The sequence below is a fragment of the Periplaneta americana genome, chromosome 16 (genome assembly GCF_040183065.1).
Source record: "Periplaneta americana isolate PAMFEO1 chromosome 16, P.americana_PAMFEO1_priV1, whole genome shotgun sequence".
In the NCBI taxonomy this organism is placed as follows: Eukaryota; Metazoa; Arthropoda; class Insecta; order Blattodea; family Blattidae; genus Periplaneta; species Periplaneta americana.
Genome location: NC_091132.1, coordinates 166,113,105 through 166,129,408, shown reverse-complemented (window position 1 = coordinate 166,129,408; position 16,304 = coordinate 166,113,105). Strand labels below are relative to the sequence as shown.

General features: G+C 35.1%; 1 protein-coding gene and 1 long non-coding RNA gene across 7 annotated transcripts in view; both read right to left on the bottom strand.

The window, feature by feature from the left end:
- LOC138691794 (uncharacterized) overlaps positions 1-3,968 on the bottom strand; it is a 31,642-nt gene extending 27,674 nt beyond the window's left edge. For 3 of the 6 annotated variants that reach the window (XR_011329962.1, XR_011329963.1, XM_069814203.1), the window contains exons 1-3: positions 3,683-3,936; positions 3,151-3,218; positions 168-239 (exon numbers count right to left, since the gene is read on the bottom strand). The gene's annotated coding sequence lies outside the window, so the exon portion shown is untranslated. Of the gene's footprint in view, positions 1-167; positions 240-3,150; positions 3,219-3,682 lie in introns of all 6 variants that reach the window. The other 3 variants (XM_069814204.1, XM_069814206.1, XM_069814205.1) reach the window with 3 other exon arrangements.
- A 4,382-nt stretch (positions 3,969-8,350) lies between these two features.
- LOC138691792 (uncharacterized) lies at positions 8,351-15,641 on the bottom strand. Its single transcript, XR_011329961.1, has 3 exons — positions 15,451-15,641; positions 14,170-14,341; positions 8,351-8,669 (listed from the first exon to the last, which is right to left on the bottom strand). It is a non-coding gene; the product is annotated as an uncharacterized lncRNA (long non-coding RNA).
- Between the last annotated feature and the right edge of the window lie 663 nt (positions 15,642-16,304).

The window sequence follows — 16,304 nt, the reverse complement described above, 5'->3', positions numbered from 1 at the left end:
ATCTGGCTATGCAAGGCCTGTACAAATGATTACAGCATAATTGCTGTAACCACTTTTACAGGCCTTGCATAGCCTTGTTCTACCATTATGCAGATAATTGGAGAGTTCCAGTTCCTAGTTCATCTACCGCACATGCTCGTCAAGATAGAAGTAATACAGATACCTACACTTTCATCTCTCGTTACCATTTCTATTGCTGGTGGGGTTGCTATTGATGTAGCTAAGTTGATTCAGGAATCCTGTAAACATTAATTTACTGCCAATTATTTCATGTTAGAGTTCATAAAACAACACTATTATGAGACAGAGTTGATTTCAAAAGCCTGAATATGCAATATTCAAATTTTAATAATAATAATAATAATAATAATAATAATAATAATAATAATAATAATAATAATAATAATAATAATAATAATAATAATAATAATAATAATTTATTTATTTAATCTGACAGGATTAAGGCCATAAGGCCTTCTCTACAATCCTACCAGATGGCACATAGTTTTCTATAGCATGAGACACTAAGTTTTTTTGACGAATAAAATGAATTAATTACCTACGTAATTTTCAGAGGGAAGGTAGTTTGGAATATGAAAATTTGGAAAATTTCAGTATACGGATTCCTCACTGATAATAATTATATCTTAATATACTAAAAAGAACAGATTTGTCTGCATTTGTCGAATGCGCATCATCATGCTTACGAAGAGGCACTTTTCAGTGCCAATAATTTATTTTGTGTGCACAAGGTTGGAATTCTTAAGTATGAGAGAAAGGAAGGAATCCGTGTTCTGAAATTGCCTTGAAAACATGATATAAAACAGATAATACAGTAGCTCTGTCCTTGTATAACACGTAACAGAGTACGCCATATTGTGCAACAATAACCATTCTTGCAACAACTAATTTGTTACACGTAAATAAACAACTGGACAGTGGGACGGATTGCGATTCTAGCCGGAACAAAATCTATTTTCACATGTTCCCATTTTTATGCGTGTCCTATCTCAAGTTGTTGCTAATGAATCACAGAATGCTTATCTATGAGAAAAAATTGAAAAAATGAGTTCTATTCAGTCAATACTTAACATAAAACACAATAAAACATGTTATAATAACATTTACACAGATTTAAAAATAAACGTTTTCGCCAATTTTGATTGGCATCTTCAGGTTGTGTAGGTCGAATGGAAAATGTTATAAAAAGTGAACACTTGGTATATGACGTTAAAAACCAAAGTTACAACTGTAATATCACTTAAAAACAGAGAATATAACATAGCAAAAAGCCACCACGTGTGTAGAATCACTGTGTTGAAAGAGGCGTGTGTGAACCAAGGGAACAGCAAAACTCTTCTGTCATTGCAGATACAGTTTTCAAGATAGATTTGAAGATGCTACGAACAGGTCGGTCATGTGGCCGTTATGGAGAACAGGAAAAATCCTGTAAATTGTAAGGATAGAATGAAAGAATATTTAGAAGCATTTAAGTATTATTTAAATCTTCTAAAACAATACTTACAAAAAATGGAAGAACGTCTTGAAATCCATGAGGACGGTGAGGCACGACTGATCTTTACATTAAGTGGTAGCGTATGACGAAAACTGTATATGTTGCACGACTAGTGGATGAGTGACCGTTACTTGCGTGTGATTTTAAACAGCGGGTTATTTGAATTTGGATATTGTTCGTTAAGGAGCGGGCTATCATTATTATTAGAATAGGTGGTAATATATAGTTCCTCCGCAGCATTCATATAATTATGATTGTTAATAGTCTTTAAGACCTATAAGGCTTCTTCTATGCCAGTAAGTTCGTGATTAAGGGAAATGAGATGTGTGGCTCATTTTTCAATTAACATTGAACTTAACGGAATCAATATGCCTTTGAAATTATGAGAAAGAAGCTTTGACACTAAACATACGGACGTCATACAATGATGTTGACGAGGATTCCCCTCTGTAACCAGTTTTATTGTTCAGTCACGCTGAAATTGTGTAAGAAGCAACCTTGTTTTCTGTGATCTGGAGTGAAACATTTTGTGACTCCGAAATGGAAAATGAAGAACAAGGTTGGTAGATAATTATTATATAAATTGTATGTACATAATATCTTTGAATTTTTAGAAACGGCATGATTTTTTTTAATTATTTATCAAAGCAAACGTTGACTTATAACAGGAGTCACACAGAGTCACATTTATTTTTATGTCAGAATATAGGTTTAAGTATGCAATTAAGACTAACCTAGTTTCATTTGCTCCTACTGACCGCTCTGCATGTGATTAATTTTTTTTTTGACTTGGAACTACTACCAGTGATTTCATACCGTGATCTATTTCCAATACTTGCCTATAAAAGTGGCGACTTAGATGGATTATATACATATATTTTGAGCAAATTATGTATTGAAACGTGTGATTCTAATAGTGAGACGTGCATTCGTAATATTTTGAAAAATATTCGAAGTAATTTTAACAGAAGTTGGATGCAGTGCCACCGTGAAACGGATTATTTTCTTTAAAAAGAATGTTCTTGGCAGGTCAGAGGCAACAACAAATATATTTTTGCAGCTAGAAAAGAGGAGACTATTTCTAGATTTCGTTCTCAATTAGGGCTTCTTATTGACAAGCCGAAACGTGGTGGTCCTGGAACATCAAATGATGACAATACTGCACGTCGGTTTTCTGAAAACCAACAAATTACAGCCAATAATACGGGCATTAATAAGACCTCATTCACAGATTGTCTGTAATGTTACGCACCATTTCATGTGGATATTCAATATACAGTATATTGAGGCGTTTGAGTAGTACACCAATGATACAGCCCATTTATGTCTACAATTATATCCATGGTACTACATGCCATCCAACGTGCATAAAATAGTGATACATGGATGAAAAATTGCGGAAACTGCGATACTTCCTATTGGGATGTTATCTGAAGATGCTCAAGAGGCAAGACACAAGGGCTTACGAAAGTATAGGTTAGATCACGCTAGGAAGTGTTCTCGTGAGAGAAATTTAGAAGATGTCCTACACATGTTGTTAGTATCTTCTGATCCCATCATATCCCAGATCAATCGACATACAAATCCAAGAAAATCAAAACTGTAAGTTAAGGTAATTAAACTGATACAAGTACCAACAACAGCACTGCTCAACTGCAACCCCAAGAAGAGGACGACAGTAGCGCTAGCGGGTCCGACACTTCTGAAAATACAACAGACGCTTCAGATTTCTAAATATGAGTCGGTAGTTTGCTAGGAGACGTCGTTGCATATAGACCACGGTTAAACGAAGCATTTTTCCTGGACCAAAAATACAAGATGCGTTGCTCATTTCACCTTATTATGAATAAGTGTCGAGGAAAGTGTCTTATTTTAGGTTATAATTCAGAACTTGTTCAATATTTAATAAGATGTTTAGGATTAGTGTAAAACTGGCCTATGTGCAACGACGTCTCCTAGCACATTACCCGTGAGTCATAACATTTACTACATATATTACTTTTCTCTTCATAGTAATGTGGCAAAAAATTTCTGTTTACTTTAATTTTTTATTCGCATTAGTTGTATGCAATTTCTACTACTGAATGATTTGAAAAAAAAATAGGCATTCTATACTAAAGTAATAATTCTCATACAAATATTTAATCAAATGTCATAATAATTTACCTTCACCTTGCTATTTTCAACGATTCGAAAGGAATTTATCAATAGGCTATTAAATTTTGTTCCGGCTAGAATCGCAATCCGTCCCACTGTGAACTGTAGCGCAGTTTCATGTATTTATGGCACTCTTAAAGGTTGTTATATGCTAATATTCATAAATATAATAATTATATTAGAAATTACTGGAATAAATGTGAAACTTTCATCACGCACTTCTCATCAGACTGCTTCCTTATTCGTCGTTATTCGTGATGATATCGTCACCTCCACGAGAGATCTGAGTGGCCGTGTTTTCCTGGAATGTCTGACCGTTGCCTACGTGATACTATAGAGGTCACGTAGGCAACGGTCTGACTCATAGCCAAATGATAAAATTGTCGCTTTCTCAGCCTTAGCATATTGTATTAGTTCATTAAATTACAGTATGTCATTGACTATAATATGAAAAAAAAAACATGTTTTAACGGGATAACAGATGCTTTGAAAATCGATATGGTGGTTACGCTTGTCATTCAGGTCGTAATTTGTCATCTTCAGCCCTAGGTTTCATGTAGCCTACTGCCCGGTTACGTCAAAGTAACACGAGCTCAGGGATCTGCTGTATTGTATTGTACTGTATTTATTAACATTCCATGGTATTCATACATGCTTGCAGCTAGAATATGGAACAAGTCAACTACCTTGTATGTACAGAGAGGCCAGTAAGTCCCGTTACTCCCTATAATAACCAAATAACCAACATAAACCCCTAAACTTAAAGAAATAAAATGAAAAACAGGTCTTTAGACGAGTTTTATTGAGATATGAACCATTACTTGTCCAAAGATCAGTCTGTGTACCGTCATTCTCATGGCAAAGGATAATACGCTACCTGCCCATTATGTCATCGCAGTACGCGAAAATCTTTATTGTTGATGGGGTCAACGTTGTAACTCTTAATGAAGCTCTTCCTGGGCGTTGGGTTGGTCGTGGTTCTCCTGCACTGCCGGCACTTTAAATTTCTCATCATGTCTCTAAGACGAGTATTTGAACTACTTGACCTTTACTCTATTTTATTATTTATCATATTTAGTATAATTCGGTAATATCACCAAATAAAAATAATAATACCGATAATAATAATAATAATAATAATAATAATAATAATAATAATAATAATAAATAATAATACGGTAAAAAACGTGTTTTATTTAATCTTGAAGAGAGAAGGCCATAGGACCTTCTCTAACACTCAACCAGGAGATAAAACTATACAATACGAATGACAATAAAATATGGAATATTCTCCCACCCTAATTATTACAACAAAAAGTAACGTAACCTACAACTTAGAGACATGTAAAACAGGTTCCTTACTGTGAAAGGAAGAGTGAAGACCGTTCTTAAATGTAAGATTGAATCTTAGATCCTGCTACGCAACACATACGGTACTGACGTCTGATTTGTGCTGAGCTATTTTTCATGAAATGAAACTGAGTGATGATTATACTGTAACTTTACAAATATACATACTTACTTACAAATGGCTTTTAAGGAACCTGCAGGTTCATTGCCGCCCTCACATAAGCCTGTCATTGGTCCCTATCACGTGCAAGATTAATCCACTCTCTGTCATATCCCACCTCCATCAAATCGATTTTAATATTATCCTCCCATCTACGTCTCGGTCTTACTGTATGGATTCTTAACAAGCTGTTTTTAACGGTGATATGTTGTTAGCCCTTCGCCCATCCCCAAACTGAAGGACCATAAATAAACATATTTCTGGAAAAATAAAGAGGTATCTTAAGGTTAGAGATCAGTGATAGGTTAGATTTGGTTTGGTTTGTTCACGCCTTCGGTATCTCTTGCATACATCCTTTTTCTAGTTAGTAATGTGTATATGTATATATATATATATATATATGTTTAGTCATCAGCAATTTGGACACTTTTTCGAACCTCATAAGTGACAGTGGCATCATTCAAAGGCAACTAGGCCTGGAGATAATGGAGTATGGTGGACAGTTTCTTTCCCCTTCAATGCATACTTCGTCGGCTAATGACACAGATCAGTGTTCAGAGTTGATAAGTATGCAACGTTGTTCTGCCTCTGATATATGAGTAAACAAATAGATTTACCTTGGACGGTAGAATGGAGAGTTGTTTCTCGTACTAGTTCAACATAATGATCGTGTGGGCTATATTTGCGATGATTGTCCAAGATCGACAGGTTGCATTCGTGAATCCGTTTCTAACAGGTGGGCATCCCTGAAAGAGCCAGGTCCCATGTGTTGCATGGTTATTTCGTTTGAAAATGTCTCAGAAAAACATTGGTCGTGTACATAATAAAAGAAGGTACGCTATTTGGAGTCGATTTGATGGGTTTATAGTTTTCACAGTAATCACATGTAGTCTTATGTTTAGAGCAATAAGCTACAAGAATTGTTCTAAGTTTATTTTCAGCGATTTAAGTAGGTTTCTTCTTCGAATAAGCTGCTCGTAGCAGGATCGAAGATTTAGCAATGCAAATTATGGTGGTTGTTTATTCAATTGTCTGGAGACAGGTCAGAACCTAACAGGTGATGGATACCGAAAACGCACAACGTATGAGGCAACTAAGCCAGGAGATAATGGGTACGACGGAGAGCTCCCTTGCCCCTTCATTGCATACATGGATGACTAGTTTTATTATTATTATTATTATTATTATTATTATTATTATTATTATTATATCCATTTGAATACATTGAGATAATGGTTTACCTTGTAAACTGCAGCTTTTTCTCGCATACTTTGTCTGCAGGTCACATCTCGTTAATAAATTGTCCGTCTTCAATAATTTACTAAAACTCTTTCACGTTATACTAAACACACACTATGACTTCATAACTGTTTAATTTTCAAACTTCCCCTAAAATAGGAGTTGCCCTCAAGGACAAAATATACCAAATATACAAGTACCAGTATTAGTAAATACGTACAATTTTATGGAAATGTTTTCGTGAGAAATATAATTATTGTGTTATTAATTTACTTGATATATTATGTGATTTCTCAGAAGTTAGATTGAATATTTTAGACCTATCAAAGAAACAGTCTTGGCCAAAGAGGATTCAGGATTGAACTCTTTGCAGAAATTAATGTACTTTTTTTTTTGTAATCATGCCTCTAGCACTCACTAATAACCCAATAATGTCAATAGTTTGTAACTTATACATGTATGTAAATAGTGAGCAGTTGGATCATAAATTTGATTCTCTTCATTGTTGACAATGTTAAATCATTAGAATTATTGCCGTTTTATGTTTAATATATAACAAATAAACAAAAATTGAGTGTAAAAGATGCTATTTTAACATACACTCATATTTGATATAAATATTTTTATTATTTTTTAATAACCTAACGTCCATTTGTCCAAAATTAATATAGTCTATGTTTTTCTCATAGTTCTGGGAGAAATCTCACATTCATCCCTATACGTGAGTCAATTTTTCCACTTCAGATTCCTTTAACGAGTTGCATCAGTGAACAGGGCAACTGCAAAGATGGTACAGTAACAAATTAAGTGAATGTCTGCCAACTTGCAATGTAAGCAAAGACTTCCAATTTTACTTAATCAAATCGTCCATTGCATCAGTTACTTTTACGAATTTCAAAAGTCAATGCTAGGAATAATTGGTGTTGTGAAGTCAATTTAGACAGTCTTTTTAATTGTTTGTGGGATTTTGTTCTCGAAGGACTTTATGTTTATGCATATTCTACTTGTTATTTATATCTATTAATAATAGTAATTTTTTCTAATTAACAAAATTATATAAAAAGCCCAATATAAAGAAATTAAATCTTGAATACAATGTTCATTAGCCTTTCTAATGGTGAATAGGGAGGAAAACATTTCATGTTAATAGACACTCCCATAATAAACTTTCACATCAAAATAGTGGAGGGCTTACTAAGAGTAAATTTGTTTTACTGTATTCACTGCATGTCCGGTTTCTTATGACAATTTAACTATCATTTCGAAGGACATGTATCAAAGAAGTTTGCTGTAAACAATTTGAAAATCTATTGTTAACCTGAATTTTTTTTTTAATCCTAGGCAAAGTTTACTATGAACACTAAAATTATTTCAGTTCGCTCACATTTACTGTATAATGTTCAGATGATAAGTTACCGATCTAAAATAAAATTTAAGCAAGCCACACGAAGTTCCTCAAAACCCACACTTTGTTAGTATATCTGAGAATTTCCCAACTTTCATGACCACGGCCAACTCAAAGTACTTTGGTGGTACTTTGCTTTTGGGAAAGTTGGGCGAAATGCTTATACGAGACCACATTCCATTTTCAAATTATTTACTAAATTACAGTCAAAATCAGTTTTCATTTTCTGCGCTACATACACAACATTGTCACCCATTTCAGTTGACATCAGTTTCATCTGTAGCCGTTAAAATTTTCGACAATAGCAGGGAACTGTAAGTTTATATATCAGAAATCAACTTCCCAACAGGACGTGGATATCCTTACTAAGTGGAATTGATATTACATATAAACAAAGATAATCTCCCATTTCATAATAGAACAGGAAATGTCTCACTTTAGTCAAAGCTAAATTCATATTCTGGAAAATATGAGAGGTTTAATTTCTGCTAGATAATAAATTAATCTGCAAGTGAAATAATTTAAACATTAATTCCTTTATTTTCTTCAAATTACAATGTCTACATTGCACAGGACAAGATTACATTTCAATTGGTTACATTACAGTTGCATGCCCACTACCTCCTCACGTGATGATTTATTTCCACAGAGTCAAACGTTTTCATTGCAACAATAAAAGGCATCCTGGTGTCATGTTCGGTCTTCTTTCCAGATTCAAGTGAGACTGCTTCCGTTGTCTATTGGTCAGCATGCTGGTATCCAGATCTGGAGGTCCCGGGTTCGATTACCGGGCTCTGCTCTGTGAATTTTTCTTTAAGTAGAATTGCCTGGGTGTCTAGAATCTGAAAATTTGGATGAATGTGAGTGTGATTCTGAGTGTGACGGGTTAATATTAATCAGCCAATCTTCAAAAATATACAAGGACTGTCGCTGGACAACTTGAACACGAATTTCAGCGTCACATTGTTGACTAGAAACTATATGTTGCTATAGAGTTAGCAACGAAAAAAACATTCAAGTGAATAACGTAGATGTTGATAGATCTACCAACTTCCTGATGTTTCCCTTAACTCCAGGTCGGTTAGAATTAGCAGCATCGAAAGTTACCTGAAATGGAGTAATATTAGAATAATTCGATACATTTCAGCAGTCAAATATTTTCACATCAAGAAAATATTCTTTACTGCTATAGAGTATAGAGAAACAAGTTGATCGTTACCAGTGGCGGCTCGTGATAAAATGTGTTCACAATTTTGTGTTCCAAAATCCAAGAGAATTTGAAATCTTAAGTTTAGCCTAATAAATGTCATGATTCAAATATTTCACTATCGAAAAAAAAAAACCGTATATAAATTCAAAAGAACATATTATTATTATTATTATTATTATTATTATTATTATTATTATAATGATAATGAAACAGTCTCTTTATTTCCAATTTTTCCTGGTATGCCAGTTTACCCAGTTCTTTACTGTTCCAAATTACTTTAACAGAGTTCATTGTTTACGTATGTTAAAAATGAATACATATAAGTGCAGTTATATTTTACAAAAGCGTGTGTTCAGTAATATATTTTGGTTCACAACACACTGATACACTATAGCCTATACCAGTACTTTAATCCCATTCCATAGATTTATTACTATAAATACCATACAGATACTTAAATTCATACCACCATCACATTCAGCCTGCACGTGTTTGAAAGCCAAACTATGCTATTATGCTCACACTGAATGACTGAAGTATAGTAATTCACAAACTACACTCTCGTAGCAGCACTGTACACACAACCTCATAAAGTAAACGTTCCGACAGTGAGATGCTGACACCTACAGGCTCGAGATATATCACGTGAACGATAGCATCGATGCACCCGACATCTGTAGGATAGATTCACTGTTCACTTAATGCTTTGTGCTCTTGGAGAGTCATAAGCGGCCAGCGAAAGACAATTTTCTCCCGCGCATGCGTGAAATTCCTGTAACCTTCTTGAAAAGAGCATGGCTTGTACGTGAACGGAAAAGGTTATGTTTTATTTAACGACGCTCGCAACTGCAGAGGTTATATCAGTGTCGCCGGATGTGCCGGAATTTTGTCCCACAGGAGTTGTTTTACATGCCAGTAAATCTACTGACATGAGCCTGTTGCATTTAAGCACACTTAAATGCCATCGACCTGGCCCGGGATCGAACCCGCAACGTTGGGCATAGAAGGCCAGCGCTATACCAACTCGCCAACCAGGTCGACTACGTGAACGGATGTTTGCATAAGAAGTTTATGCAAGATGCGGGAGTTTAAAATACTCAATTCCGATATTATACATTCCCACTACGTCAATACGGTATTAAATAATAAAACTAGTCCTGCATTAACGGAAACAAGGTGTTCACGTGATCTTGTGCTCTTATTGACGCACCGGCACTGATCGTTACATTACAAAATATGATGTAGCCCTGGCAAGTGTCCTTCCATTGAACTCCACACACATTTTACCTTCTAGTTCATCGGGGTTATTTTCAGGAGAGTCGAAATAGTATTGAAACTCCGCGTATGTTTTAAGTCAGCTTGACAAGGATAGCTGAGGAGATATTTCAAGTAATGAACATATTGGAGGAACAGTTTGAAGGTAAACAAACTGTATTTCATCAGTAGTTTAGTCTTCAAACTTAGAGGAGTTCGAAGGCAATTTGACTTCAGGGAGTTTTTAAAATATGGAAACACATTCGAAGACTCTCAAAACTGCACACGATAAGGCAGTAACTTTAGAAAGAGGACATGAATATGAACTGCTTTCCATGTATTAACATGTTTGTGTAAGTGTGATACTGGCTAGCCCTGTAAATCAGCGTTACATAAATATGTACTTTATGCTGGAGACATTAAAGAAATGTATAGCTACGACAAAACAAAAATGTACTACCAGTTAATATTCAATAGTATTTCTCGAGACCATAAAGAGGATTTATTTGCCTTCAATTTAGAGTTTGGCGACCTTTTAAATATATTTTGAAACAAAGATTCCTTTATATAAGATGGTAATCTTCAAGTCTTTTTGCAACCGTATCAAAACTTTTGAGTGATACTAAATTCATTATTATGATAAATATTACTTCCATTACGCATGGCATAATTATGATTACATTTAGCAGTTTAAGTTTAATCTTTTTTCATGTAAAGGAGGCAGATCAAAACGTAACGACAGCAAAGTAAGTATACCCAACTTGATAAATTTTTTACAATGCAACCTTGGAGCTCCACAAATTACCCTTACAGCTCTCATTTGCAAAAAGAGTTTAACAGTCAAACTAGTGATTCCCACATAACAGGGTCTTGTAACTAAAGGTGACTGAATAAAAGCATAGTAAATCGTCAATAAAGAAACTGAACCAAGACAGACTTCATAATCTTAAAATGAATACACCTTTACTAATTTTATTAGCATTAGAATTTATGTGCATATGCCATCCTAAAGTGGTCCTCCAGCTTGGGGGGTTGTGCATCAAATTAGGGATATTGCACAGCTTGTTTGTAACCAGAGATTATGATCCACTCTACCGAAGGAGTAAGTTTCTATGGTGCTGCTTCTACTATTCATTCAATACCTATAAATGGAAGCTTTTGTTAAAGATTTCAAACTGCAAACAACGAGGAGGAGCTGCAAATAATGCGGGAATTTGAACCTATTTCCTTTACACGAGATTCATGTCAATCGTTCAGTTAAAAATTTGTGACAGAACCAGAGAAGTGGGGGAAATAGCCTGTATTCCTCTCAAAACTGCATACATTTTAAGTAGAATCGCTTAAATTTAACTTCATCCTGTCTGCTTCACGAAATTTTACCCCACGGAATGACACTTGCTAGGAAATTTAAGTTCAAGTTAATCAACAACCTTACGAAAATCAGACCATTTATCTCAGGTTGCCGCGCAAATGTTACACTACCAATGAAGACAGGAGCAATCCAGATTATGTGCGTATGCAAGTCCATTCTTCAATCCGCTTAATTCTTATGCATTTTAAGAAATATGAAACATTTATTCTTTTATATAACGAACGAAAACTCTCCGCTAATAGAAATCAACAAAGCAAACAGTATAGTAATAATGCAAGCCCTCTAAATTTGTGGAATGACGTAGTAGAAGTAGCTATATCGCAAAAGTGGAAGTAAACAACCCCATGAACCAAGTGACAATTTAAAAAATTTGAATTCCTGAAGCACTAAGGCCCGGTTGCAGAAACGCAAATCAAATCAGTCCCTGATCGCCAATCAGTTGATGTCTGATTTATTTGATTGTTCTTTGCGTTGCACAAACGTGAATCTCCAATAAACTTGTCTCAATTTACTAATTGCTGATTTGAGAAAAATACATTTGACAACAGCGCTATTTAGCAACCACAGCCAATTTGATGCTCTTTAAAAGTAGGGAAACGAATGCATCAAGTGGGCGGTGACTAGGAAAACAAGTGAATGTTCAAGTGAATGTTTTGCTGTTTTGTTGCTTTTTGTAGAAAGGAAACAGGCGGATTCTATTTGTATATACACTACAATATAGTGAAAAAAATGAAGCAAACCCAAAAAAAAAAAAAAACGTGAGGGGGCTTCTGTTGTGGGATTTGCTAGGAGAGTCTACAAGAAATTGGAATATGCATAACCTCCATAACCCAAAATAATTCCATTTCCCATCTCTCTGTTTACAAATGGAGCTCGTAACCCACTCATTAAAAATACAGTATTGTGTTGTCATGTGTAGAACCCTGCCAACGGGCTACAACATTCCAGAATTGCAGTGATGGTGTAGACTACATATTGCCTGTATATTCACAGAAAATAAACCTTTTCTACTTCGATAAAGTTCGGCATCATTTCAACCAGGTGATTGGACGGGGATGTGAGCAGTCTATACAACCAATATTAGGCTACTCTTGAAAATCCTGACATGGCTGAAAATTCTCTCTGGATTTCAAATCGTTCCCTGTTTGAAGTTTGGGGATTTATGAGACCCTGCCATAACAAAGCAATTTCATACGTAACATTCCTAACTACTCGGCAAATAGTTGATTTGTGGACCCTAACAAGATAACCCAAGACCGCCTGAAAAATTACAACAGCATAAAATCTCAGCATTATTAGAACTTGGTTCATTGGAGAAAGTGGAAGGTTTCGATTTGTCTGTCTGCATATATTTGTTTCAATTTTTGAAAATAACAAAACACACGAATCCTTACTTAACCTAAATCAATTCATGTCTATCACGAAAACGCCTTCTTCTTAATAATATTTTTTTCATTCTAAAATTTCTTCATCAGAAGAATCCATTATGTCGAAAACAATATTGTTACGATATAACTATTTACTATATACATTACAGTAACTGCATTATAAACAGAACAACATAAATAGCCTACTTGATCGATTATCAGTGACAACCAGCAAAAATCTGTTGATCAAATCTGATGGAAGACTGATCTCCGATCAAACACTGATTGTTCTTTCTGCAACAGAAATAGAACTGATGGTCAATCAAACCCTCCTTGATTGCCAATCATATTTTGAACGATGTTTCTGCAACCGGGCCTAACACTATTATGTTGCAATGATTAAAAATTCAGAAATAAACACAGGTTTAAGCTAAGGAATCTGCATAAGTAGAGTTCTTTCACAATACAGCGTTATTAGATGGTTTATCGTTCGTCACTTCGAGTGTGCTTGTAAACACGCATTGAACTTCGCGGATTTGAAGAATTTTGGGTGTTTATGGGCTGAAGATTGAGTAAAGTGTGAAAAATGAACACTTCCAACATTGTTCTGCGAGCTCAATAGAGGAAAGGCAGCTAGAGAAGTTTTTGCCCTAAACAGGAAGAATTCCATCGGAAAGAACTGCAAGAAAATGGTTCTGCGTGGTTTGACAGCTTAAATTCCAAACCAGCAAATTTCTTGAGGCAATCTGTCGAACTACCCCAGCGTTGGCAGAGTTATAAATAAAGCTGAATAATATGTTACTGATTAATTTCGGTCTCTTCATCTTTAATAAATACTGTCGCTGTGAAAAAAAAAGGATCTTTTGCATCAACCCAATACATTAACCGTAGTCAACTCTTAGCGAAATGAATTTGGTGAATCAAGTGAACTACTAAATCGTGTCTGCACGAAACATTTTGCTATAACGGAGTCTGCAGGAAAAACATTGCAATGAGCAGTTGTAGTGCCTGAAATTATATTTTACGATGAGCCACACGTTCCATCACAAAAAATGAGAAGCAAAGTGAAATACAAACAAGTGAAAAACATTGCTTTAACTAGCATCACACTTGTAAACCACTTCAACTCGTTTGTTTACCTTCAATCATCGAGGATCAGTGAAGTCACTAGGAATGTTATTCAGTACTTAGGAAGGAAAATGTCAAAGCATGATTTCCAGTATTCACAAAGAGCGAAGACCCCTGGATAGAAGTTTCATCTGTGGGTCATCTATTAAGCCGTTCAAGACCAGTAACCATCTCAGACACGACCTAAAAAGGCAACGATACAGATTAAAATTTAAAAAGTTAATTTCAGTTCTGAAAATTTAAATCAGAACTCAATTAGAAGACACTTAATCACGGACTAGGATACTTCTACCATTTAAGCAGCTCATGTTTCTGATCTATTGGCCATGTCCAGTAAAATAATTTAAACTGCAGTTTTTAATTTATTGTTTATTCAATATTCAAACAATCAAGTTTCAAAAACTTTCTCGAGAAGCAAAATAATTCATCACAAAATAGATTATTAAATCTGAATGTCGTTATAAAAGTCAATTTGAATACTCTAACCTTCAATAACATTTCAAGAAAAATTATTTGAATGCTACTATGCCATTTAAAGCAGAGTGCTATACAAGGTGCAAGGTAAGGTAGTACATTGACAGAAGCCATAGATCATTATTTAGAGAACGTTTTGTCAAATATGAAATTATAGGACTTACGGATAGCGAGATAATTACAACTGTTTTGAAAGCGCTGACGGCAATTGCAAGATGTCTCAACGACGCGTAAGTAGTACCCTACACCCCAGGCATTCAGCGACTTGAAGGAGTGGGTTAAGTTCAACTACCTTTCACCGTGTACCTTGCCGCAGGTGGGAGGAGGGCGGTAGCAAAGAAGTGTACTGAGCTTCGGTGCAATACTTCGTGAGCTAATCTGGGGATAAATCTTCGCACAAAAGTGACCTACGTAAACTCCGGATAGGGACGCAAGTGTTATTTGTTTAGTTTGTGTAATTTAATGTCAGAAAATGCAAATTAATAACCCGAACTCGTGTTCGGGCGGAGTTCAACAATGAATACAGAATTATCAACTTACAATGCAATACACTAACAATTAAATACTAAGTATGACGTAATAATGTAGATGTAGGCTAGAAATACGTACAATAATAACAAGAAATAACGTGAAAATCAAGAAATTATGTCCAAATTAGCGAAAACAGGATTGAAGGTTCAATCACAATTAAAAAAAACGATGTAACTTTGTGAACAAGATGTAATTAACAGTTTGCTCTTTTACGAATCACTAATTCTGGGCGTTAAGAATGAAATTAAGAGTAAAACTCTGTAAACCACATTCCACTCAGATCTTACAGGTACTGTCCAAAATTTCCACCATCAGCGTGCGTGCACTTTCCACATCTAGTCCAATTATGACGAACTCTGGTCAGTAGTCCTTCACCGGCCTGGATCATGTCCAAGTACACACGATTTGTGAACTCTGGTATCTCGTAGTTTTGAAATAAAACTGTATCGCTGTACGTACAACTGCACACTAATGCAATGTAAACATCACAACAGCTGATCAGTTGCGAGTACTACGGAAAATGTCTGCCATCCCGACAGCGATGCCAGATTTTTAGACCTGTACGTGACTCGACAATCCGTGTTTCCAACGATTCTTCAATCGATTAATTCGAAATCTGTGAATTTGGTAATTAAAATATTGCTACAATATGAACATAAACATTCTCCACGTTGTTATATAAGAAATGAAACCTTATTTTAAACTGTATTCGCAAAAATTCGCGGATCGAAATGTGTGCATCAATGCATTATTTCTTCAAAACCCTCGCAAAAACGAGCAAAACGGTATTAGAATTTTTTGTTAGTTATATTTTAAGGAATCACATCCTACAATTTTATTAATGTACTACCTTACCTTCCACTTTGCATAATCATTCACGAATTTTGACTTCTGCAACCATAAAATAATGAAACGTGATATTTTAGCAGACAGCCTGGTTGGAACCTCACAAGTGACACTAATAAGATATCACCCAAGAGGCAAGAGCTAATGGGGTAGGTAGCCTTTTCTTTCTCCTCTATAATATCAATGAATAACATTTCAACAATCATCTCTTGCCGACAACATCAAGCGAGATACATTGCCCGACAAGAAATGTCTCAGTCAGAACATAAAAAATAAGGACGACATCCTTGTAGAT